This window comes from Balaenoptera ricei, chromosome 3 (assembly GCF_028023285.1).
Source record: "Balaenoptera ricei isolate mBalRic1 chromosome 3, mBalRic1.hap2, whole genome shotgun sequence".
NCBI classification, from domain to species: Eukaryota; Metazoa; Chordata; class Mammalia; order Artiodactyla; family Balaenopteridae; genus Balaenoptera; species Balaenoptera ricei.
This window is the reverse complement of record NC_082641.1, coordinates 15,225,501-15,236,101: the sequence shown is the minus strand read 5'-3', so window position 1 is coordinate 15,236,101 and position 10,601 is coordinate 15,225,501. Positions and strand designations below refer to the sequence as shown.

Sequence of the window (10,601 nt, the reverse complement as noted above, 5' to 3'; positions counted from 1 at the left end):
CACACTATTTGAGTTATATATTTAGCAAGAATCAATTGTGTTTGTTCCCAAACCTAGCTATATAAATTACCCATTTTACTACCATTACATATTTTAATTAAATAGTAGCAAACTCATGATCTATGTGTACAGAGTATTGTCTTTTTAAAAACTACTTTAATAACATGTAAATATTTATAAATTTAATCAATAAAATTGCTAATAAATTAGGTATCTGTAAGAAAACATTAGAATATGAGAAAAAGTAATAAAGTCTACAGGATTATGCCCCTGATTGGCTTCATAGATGGCTTTGAGAATTTTTTATAATACTTCAAAGCAATTGAAACCAGAAATCAGACTTTGCACTGCTGATGTAGTTCAGGCAAGAAAATGGACTATACAAACCAATGAACCTTGTCTTAAAAATATTTTTTAATTAAGAGATAATATTAATGTATTGGGCATCCTTAGTCATCTCATTTAACTGTTCACTTCCATTAGTCAAATTCTAAAGGGGGGCTTTTATTATCTCTTATTTTTCACTTGCATTAATTTTCACTTTTTTACTATTTAGTATAGTACGAATAAATTTCTATGTCAATAAATTAGATTTACATTAATTTTATAATACTTAATGATTAGAAACCAATATTAGCCAGTCTTTGTATATAAAGTGATTCCATAAACCATCTATTTTGCGTTATTTTCAATGAAAGACTGAAATAAAGGGTATATTCAAAAAGATGGAATTGCTATATCCAAAGGCACCATTTTTTTAAGCTTTAAAACCTATTGCCAATCCTAACCTTCAGGAAGTATATTTCAGTTTACATTGACAATAATTTAGCAAAGTGGAGAATTAGAGTTGGCATTTAATAACTGGGTCAATATGGTTGGTTCCCTTCATGACTTTCTGATTCTCATAAAGCCCAGGATATTATTGAACTCCAAGACAATCAATCACAACATTCCCCTATACTCCTCTGATACAGACCTAAACCATAAACTGGTTTTTCTCTAGTTTCTTTCTCTGTAGTCTGTATGGTTACAAATCTATCTATATCCAGGCAAACTACCTATTTCCTATATTGAGTCCTATTAGTATATCTTCCACAGTTATGCTAATTGGAATGTCTCCATATCAAGGACAAAATCCTACATAGAATCATATTTCAGATTCTAAACTGTTGACTCCCTCATATTGAAGGTACAAGCATCTTTGCTTATCAGTTAATTATTAGCCAAACCATGTATGAGTCTACCATGTCCTTCAGGCACTGTGACCTTAACAAATCCCCAGATTCCCCAGAGCCAGCCTCTTGGTAGAGGAAAGTTATCTTTCCTTCTCCAAACCTCATTCCACATATTCATGAATGAATTATTCGCAGGTCTTTCTTTTATCTCTATTCTTTTTATTATCTCTCAGTTAGAAGGAGATCTGCCTTTCTTCTAGCAAGGCTTAACTACAAATAAAAGTTCAAACTTAGGTCACTTGTGAAAGTTCATGAACATTTCAAATCTAACAAATTATTCGAACATGCATATAAATCCCTTTTGTATAAAACTGATGTCGAAATTAAAGGAAAAAAAAAAAAAAAAAAAAAGACAGGCTTCAGATTTAGAAGTTTGTGGCTTACCAGAACCAGGCTTAATAACTTTACCACTTTTTCGCCCGCCCTCAGAAGAACCAAACTTCAAATATAATAGATACTAGTAGGTGAACATTGCGCAAGCTGGAAAATATTACTCTATAATTAGAAGTGTGCAATGGATTTTAAAACGTAGCATAACAAGGAACTTGTGGACATTAATTTAACATAAGGAAGAATAGTTTTCCTCATTTTCCTAAGTCCCCTGTTGATCTGGCCTCTTAAATTTTCAATAGAGGTATGTGAAGATATTGCCACATTCGAAGTATCTATCCCCATCAGCCAAAGAGTAATGCCAGAATCACTGCTCTGGAGTATCAGCCAAAGCTCTTACTTCACAAGTATCTTCTTTCACTTCCCAGCTCACAGGGTTTAGCAAACTGCTTCTAATCAGCACTAAGAGAGAGAAGGACCAAAAGAAACATGTTTTCACATTCATCATAACCAAAAATGAATCTGTTAGTCACAATCCTCTATAAACCCACACTAACTTATCCTTCCTTACTTCCCCATATTCCAGTCATTTATGTTCAATTTTACTCATTCCATGTGAGGATTTTATAAATTTTCAACTTTATACCAATGCTCATCTGTCTCTCGCCTTTTAACTACCATGTGCCATGCGACTCATTCACGTTTTTAACACTGATTCATTTATCCTACATATACATTGAATGCTTACTATACAATAGACGTTGTTCCAACAAAAGAAAAAAGAGTGATGATCAATACCAACATTTCTTGCTCTCATACAGCTTTTATTACAAGATGTGAACAAAAACAACAAGAAAACACATCAAACTGTTAAAATCTTTATGTAGAGGATTAAAAGAGGGTGTAGGATAGAAGTGACTAGGTGATTAATTTTTATTGTTGTAAAGAAGAACACCATCAAGTGGAAATATGAAGGACAAAAATTATTTGGCTTGAAAATTTTAAGGGAAAGAACATTCTTGGGAAAAGAAAAAGAAATGATTAGTAGATGGGCCATAAGTTTCCCCAAAGCTTGGTCAGTTTATGGAAACAAAAAAAGCCAGTTTGGTTGAAGCACGATAGGTGAAAAAAAAAATTAATGTAAACTAGAGACCAGTTGATAGGCCTGGGCTGGGCCATGGAAGGTTTGAAAGCCAGTCTAAGAATTGTAGACTTTATTAGAGGGTAAAGAGGAACCAAGAGAAGATCTTAATCACAGGGGACAGGTGAGGTAATGAGGTATATTTTACATATCACTTTGACTGCCACCAAGTGAATTAATTGTAGGGCTGAGAGCTGGACAAAAGCGGAAGCAATACAAATGAATATTTTGGGTGAGATATTGTCAGTTCACAGTTGGGGGGACAAAGTATAAGATACATTACAGACTTCAGAATTTCACAGTCTACTCAGGGTACTTGGTCATTCCTCTGCAATAACTGTACACCCAAACCTCAGAGTTTAGAAAGGCCATTTCTATCCCCCCAAGACTCCCTGGGTCCACTCCAGGGAGCTGCCACTTCTCCCTGCAACTACCTTGAAAGTCAGTTGAAGGGAATAATCTCCCTTTTTTCAACTCCCATGGCAGTTTTTGTGCATCACCTACACGAAACTAAGCAAAACTTTCTTTACATAATATTTAATTGAAGAAAATACTAATTATAAATATCATTAAGAAAAAAAAACTGCAACACTCTTGCTTCTCCACATGACACACAATGGTGCCTTGCAGAAAACTGTGGTTACTAATAAGTGTTCGAAAAACGAAGGGTGTGGCCAGTGTGGCAAGGGCTGAAATACAAAATGGTAGTTCAGAGCTGAGAGTATAGTAGAAGGCAAGTGCAGGATCTGCAGAACACCATCTCCTGGGACCAAAAGAAAAGTCATTCGCTACTTGGTGTGTAACACCTGAGGTTGGCATGTTGCAGGGTTCTGTGAAGGCACCAGCAGTTGGGTAAGGCTGGGGTGAAGATGGGGAAGGTTTAACCATGGCCATTTGATGTGATCTCCCATCTCCTCTCCTGCTCTTTCTCCCTCATCACTTTGACTCCTTTCCTAGTCTTTACCTATGCTGATCCTTCTCAGGGTCTTAGTACTGGCTCCTCTTTCTGCTTTGATGCTCTCACCTAAAAATCCAGTTATCTGTTCAGACATTATTCAGTTTGCTGCACAAACTCATCTCATCAGAGAAACCAGCCCTGACTGTGTTATCTGAAATGCCTCCTGTTGTATTCCTAATTCCTCATCTTTTCTTTTTCCTTCATAGGTAACACAACATATTTAATCTTTGTTTGTCATCTGTCTTCACTAGCAAAGAAGGTTTGTGAAATCAAGGGCTTTACCTTATTGTATCAACCAATTCAGCCCCTAGACCTTTTCACATAGATTGCTCTTAATAGTTGCTGAATGAGTGGCTGGGTAGACGGATGCATGAAAGCACCCTCTGGGTAATGTTCTGAAGATTTAATAAGAGTTAGGCACAAATATGGAGAAAAGGTGAAAGGACATTCCAGGTATAGTTAGAAGCATCTTTATAGGTACATTCAAGACACTGTAGAGAGTTCATTGTTTATGAATATGGTGTTAAGTGATTGATAGCTATCAAGAAGAGATCAGGGTGTGTTGATATTTGATGAATAATATGACAACGTGTTTTAATTTCATCTTGAGACTAATCGATGCATTGAGTGATATCAGTTTTACATTTTAGAAGGAACAATGTGCATCACATGGATACCAGATACTTAAAATTGATCAAATTCTATGGTGATTGGCTCACTTTAATAGTTCATGACAGAATAGGTATATGCAGCTACCTTTCTCTGTTTAACTTTCTAAAATGATACTTCTCACAATCATCTTTTAAAGAAAGAATTACACTACCCTTGAACTCATTAGAGTAGTGTCAACTGCCTGCCATACGGATAATATACTCAAGAGAAACAACCTAAGAAATGCACATTCAAGAAAGGAACCGAGATTTTCTCTTTTTTTTAAAAAATTTATTTATTTATTTTGGCTGCACCAGGTCTTAGTTGCAGCATGCAGGCTTTTAGTTGTGGCATGTAGGATCTAGTTCCCTGACCAGGGATCAAACCCAGGCCCCCTGCATTGGGAGCATGGAGTCTTAACCACTGGACCACCAGGGAAGTCCCCCCGAGATTTTTTATATATATTTTTCGATTTCCTAAATTTTGGTTTACAGCTATCACCAAAGGTGATATAACTGCTTTCCATAAGTTAAATGTTTTTTCAGACAATTTATTTTTCTGGGAATCTCTATTTAAAAATAAAAGTACGTTGAAACGCTTGCAGTAGATTTGTTACATTATTCTCCTTAACTATTTATTTATTTATTTTTCAAAGCTATCTGACAGAACAAAATTTGCTGTATTTTCAGAAGAAATTAACTTAGATTTTTTAAGATAGAATTCAAGGTTAAATTTGAAATTTATTTATTAATTTTACTGAATTTATTTAAGGTTAATTTTGAAATATATATTAAATTTATTAAAATGTAATGAATATTCAACATCTTAACAATTTCACAAAAAATAATTTCTAGGAATTCACATATCATTTGTAAAATAATCTATGTAATTTTGATGAATGTCAAATCTTTGTTATTATAGAAATCTGAATTGTAATTAAAAGAACACACACACACACACACATACACAAAATCCAAAATTAGCTTGAGCAAGAGACTAGTCAATGAGAAGTGATTTGAAATAAATTATATTCATCTACCTTTTTCAAGAACTATAAAAATTACTTATAAATCACTTTTTTTATTTTGAATAAAGTGTGAAGTCATAAAAATAAGTTCTTGTCCATGTTACAGCCCATGGAACATTCTGGTACTTAAAATATTTGTTGTTTACCTGAAATTTCAAATTTAACTAGGCATTTATGTTGTGTTGTTATTTGTTAAATCTGACAACACTACTTTCACATGATCCGCATTAAGCTAGTTCTCTCTAATCTTGTATTTTTAGGAAATATTATTAGCCTAAGCGCTAAATTTTCTTGTTCCCTATTATATAACAACTGAGTCTTTATCAGTAGATTACAAATTCCTCGAGGGCTAAAACTATGTTTTATTCATTTGTATATTTATCAGATTACCAAGCACAATAACTTAGTAATAACTGTTCATAGCCCAATAAATATTTGCTCTTTAAAATTAGATAAACATACAATCAAGTTTAAATCATCCATGTATTTATTATGCATGTTCGTTTTTCCAAATACACTGTATCTTATGGAAGTGCAGAGAACAACTGGCTTTGAGTGGCTACCAGGTTTAAGCACTGTGGTAGGTGTTAGGTAGGTAACTGTCGCAAGGCAGTTTAAAGCCACATTAAGGAGACGAAATGACTATACTGGAAGCAGTCAAGGAAAACGGAAAGTGGATTATTACTGTAATAGTAGTTTGATTATATACTAGTAAGGGCACTAGACTAGCACTCATACTTTTTGTTTTCATTACATTTCCACTACTTACTACACAGCGTCTTAGGACACTTCAGTTGTTACCCTACAGATCTTAGATGAATAATTTTAACATAAGTTACATGTTGAAGGGATAATTTTTGGATATACTACGTTTAACATACTACATTACCAAAATTAACGTAATTGGTTTCATTTTATGTTTTTTTAGAGTGGATATTAGAAGATTCTAAATAAAATATGTGGTTTGCAATATACTGCACACTGGATGCCACTGATTTAGTAGTATTGAAATTAATTCTGAAAATTGTATCTCTAAATGAAAAATCTGTTTTTATTTGCTCTTAACACTTAGAAAGAATATTTTATTCCCTTTTTTGTTGTTTTTTTTTTTTTACCTTTATAAAGTGATAAAGCAAGAATAAATATAAGAACTAACTATAAAATAATAAATTTATTTTCAGAATATAGTCTTCATATTTATGCATAATTACTAATAATATTTTGAAATTTATTTCAATACAGTAATTTACTGGAAATATATCAAACTAATAAGGAATAAAAAGCATGTATCATCTGTTTTAACTGTCCATAATTCACATTTTAGTATATTTGTTCCTCTGAGGAAAACATTTACATAGCGGAGCTTAAATTATCATGCTAAACTAAAATAAACACATATTCATACTTTATTTATAATGTAGTTGACATATAGACGCTGTAAAATAAATTAAGAATCCTACTACTAATAATATTTCTTTTAATTAATAAAAGTTTGCTGAATAATCTTTTTAACATTCTCTACCAAAAATGAGAGCATTTTGTTAATGCATGATTAGCATGTTTTAACTGTTTCATTTTCTTATAGAAACCACAACATGAATCTTGTGCTAAAATTACAAGCTGCTATCCAGAAATTGTAATCAGACTTTGTGACCACAGTTCTGGGTACAAATGGATTTAGAAATAGAGGATCAAGATTGAATTGATCTTATCTCACCCTCCAGCTTACGTCATGCACTGGGAGAACTCAGATATTACTAATTATTGCCTCACCCACCTCCACCCGCCTCTGCTGCTCTGTCCATCTCATCGGGCCCAAAGCCCAGAGGTAACAGGCCCTCTGCAACAAAAGTAGTGAACGTTTATGTGAGCTGAGAATTTATTTATGTTTTGTATTAATCATTTCATCCTCCCAACAGTTTTATCAGGTAAGTACTCTTATTACCATATTATAGATAGGAAACTATGGCACAAGAAGCTTTAACTTGCCCCTGTTTTAAGGTTGGAATTCATAGAAATAGCATTTGGACATTGACAGATTGCACAATGTATGTGATCTTAACCATTAGGCTACACTGATTCTTGGTTACATTTTTTATGTCATTATACTTTACCTAACAGCTCAAATATGCAAAGCTTAAATGGTATTTTATAATACATAAGATTAATAATTATTAGTAAATGCTAATTAATCAAGATGTGTTTAAATCAAAATAGTTATTTCAGTTACTGTTTATTACACATTTCACAGATATTTCATTTAACGATAAATATACAGAAAATTATTTCTGTGTATCAAACAATATGTAAGCCGAAGTAACATCAGGATTTGTTACTATATCAAGAAGACCACTGGATGTTTCTATAATGTTAATAGAAACATAGGCTAACATTTATCTCACAGTGATTCTTTGGTAATATTGTACCGCTGATTGTTATTTTTCAGCGTATAATGTGATATTATTTAAGTAATTTATGATTGTAATTTAAACGTATAGGCCTGAAATTTATTGAATATTGTTTTCCTTGCTCTATCACCTTTCCGCCTTACTTTATATGTTAACATAATTAGAAGTTGTTTTATAGCTTTGTCAGAATTGTTAAAATATTTAGAGCCTTAAAATATTAATCAGGAATCATTACATATTCATTTAATGATTTTCTAACTGACATGAAGGGAAATGAAAAATGAAATATCTCCCATAAAGCCATTGAAAGAAAATAAAACTGTCTATAAAATATCCATTACATGAAATGAATCCCCACAGTCCTCTGGACTTGAACTCGTCAGACTGCTTCATGATGAACATTACTTTGTCTTTTTAAGTTAAAAATGTATAGTTTTCAATTACAGGGTTTTAATTTACTTTAAAATTTAAATTGCTAATTAATCAACTTCAAACACTAAATTTCTGATGTATTGGGAGCTTTATACTCCTATCAAAATGTATATAGATAAACCCTGCTATAAAGATTATTCATTTATATTGAGATGACTATCTGATTTTAACCCCCGATTCAGATAAACTTTTTCATTAGAGAAATTTTACATCTCTATGGTTTTTTTCCTTTCTAATCATATCAACCACCATGAGTGTCAGCATGCCCCAACACTAGTTAATAAGTACTTTTCATTGCACATGGAAGATGAGTAATCTAAACATGTGTTCCTTCTTGTGTATATCAGCTTTCCATTTGTGATGTTTTTATTTCAAAATGAATGCTAGAAGGGAAAAGAGAAAACAAATATTGAGTCTCAAATTCCTGAACTGTTTCCACTATATGTCCTTTCAGAATGGTCTCCATAGTATTTTCTCTGGGCATCTCTTTTATGTTCTTTCTCTAATAGAAACATGCTTCTCTCCTGAGGACACTTCTTCCTTTGTGGGCTTCTCAAAGGATAATTGTTTAGCTCATGCAGCTCAATATCAAAAAAACAAACAATCCAATCCAAAAATGGGCAGAAGACCTAAATAGACATTTCTCCAAAGGAGATATACGATGGCCAACAAACACTTGAAAGGATGCTCAACATCACTAATCATTAGAGAAATGCAAATCAAAACCACAATGAGGTATCACCTCACACCAGTCAAAATGGCCATCATCAAAAAATCTAGAAACAGTAAATGCTGGAGAGGGTGTGGAGAAAAGGGAACCCTCTGGCACTGTTGGTGGGAATGTAAATTGTTATAGTCACTATGGAGAACAGTATGGAGGTTCCTTAAAAAACTAAAACTAGAACTATCATATGACCCAGCAATCCCACTCCTGGGCATATACCCTGAGATCACCATAATTCAAAAAGAGACATGTACCACAGTGTTCATTGTAGCACTATTTACAATAGCCAGGACATGGAAGCAACCTAAATGTCCACCGACAGATGAATGTATAAAGAAGATGTGGCACATATATACAGTGGAATATTACTCAGCCATAAAAAGAAATGAAATTGAGTGATTTGTAGTGAGGTGGATGGACCTAGAGACTGTCATACACAGTGAAGTAAGTCAGAAAGAGAAAATCAAATACCTTATGCTAACACATATATATGGAATCTAAACAAAAAAACAGAAACAAAAAGGTTGTGAAGAACCTAGGAGCAGGACAGGAATAAAGACACAGAGCATCTTGGGACACCTTCTAGGTGTTGGGGAACGCGTCACAGCAGTAGGTATTCTTGGTGTCGGGGAAGGCGATGTGCATGCCCGGGGTGAGCGGGAAGGGCAGCACCACCATGGCGCGCTGGTAGCACGAGGCCAGGTCCACGGTGGCCACCGTGCTGATGATGCTCTGCCCGTACAGGACGGCGCTGTCCGGGCTGATGCTGTACTTGATGCGCAGGGCCTGCCAGGCCGCTGTCGGTGTAGAGGTTCTTCTCCGAGGGCTTGCCCAAGCTCACGCTGCAGCCGGAGTAGTTGGAGATGTTGCAGTTGATGCGCGTGCCCAGGCCGATGTAGAAATTGCTCATCTGGCCCAGGTCCACCGCGTTGCCCTGCGAGGAGAGAGCCGTGTACCCGGCGCTGGGCACACAGCGCACATACATGCAGGAGACGCGGTTGCCCCGGCTGCTCTTGGTCGCCAAGACCTCGATGGTGTCCAGCTTGCGCTGGCTGTACCAGAAGTCGGCGCGCTCCAGCAGGTGGAGTTTCCAGCGCCCCGGGGGGTGCCGGCCGAGGCCCGCAGGTTCCCGAGGGGGAACTGGCCCTGGCCCACTGGGCCCGGACTCGGGCTCAGGCATCAGCGAGTAGGTGGGCCCTGGAGGCAGGAAGGCGAGCTTGGTGGCGATGCGGCCAGGGCAGGGCGGGCAGCAGAAGAGGCAGCAGAGTTCGGTCACCAACAGGCTGTTGATGGCGGGCGCCAACCTCCTGAGACCCAGAGGTACACAGCTTGTTGCTGGAGCTATTCTCTGAGCACAGGGCATTGATTGCTTCTCTTCTTAGACACACGGCTGCACAACTCCTAATGCTCTACTGGACTGAATTCCCTTCGTTCTCCTCTTCCTCCCATGACATAGTTCTCTGACAATCAGAAGAGTCGGAAATGTTGAAAAAGTCTAAATTCCACCAGGCACTGATGCTACGCCTATCCTTTTCTCTGGCTCACCTCCTGTTATCTGTGGAGACTATGTTTTCCAAAATTCAAAGTAACTTTATCACTCTTCAACCTATAGCCTGTCCACTCATTTAAGCTGTGTATCACTTCTTCATTAATGCACTTTTTTACTTTTACAGGATTTACTGTTATGGGGAATTC

At 35.7% G+C, this 10,601-nt stretch overlaps 1 pseudogene; it reads right to left on the bottom strand.

Annotated features, from left to right (window-relative positions):
* Positions 1–1,932: 1,932 nt before the first annotated feature.
* LOC132362440 (alpha/beta hydrolase domain-containing protein 17A-like) lies at positions 1,933–10,269 on the bottom strand (annotated as a pseudogene).
* Positions 10,270–10,601: the final 332 nt, after the last annotated feature.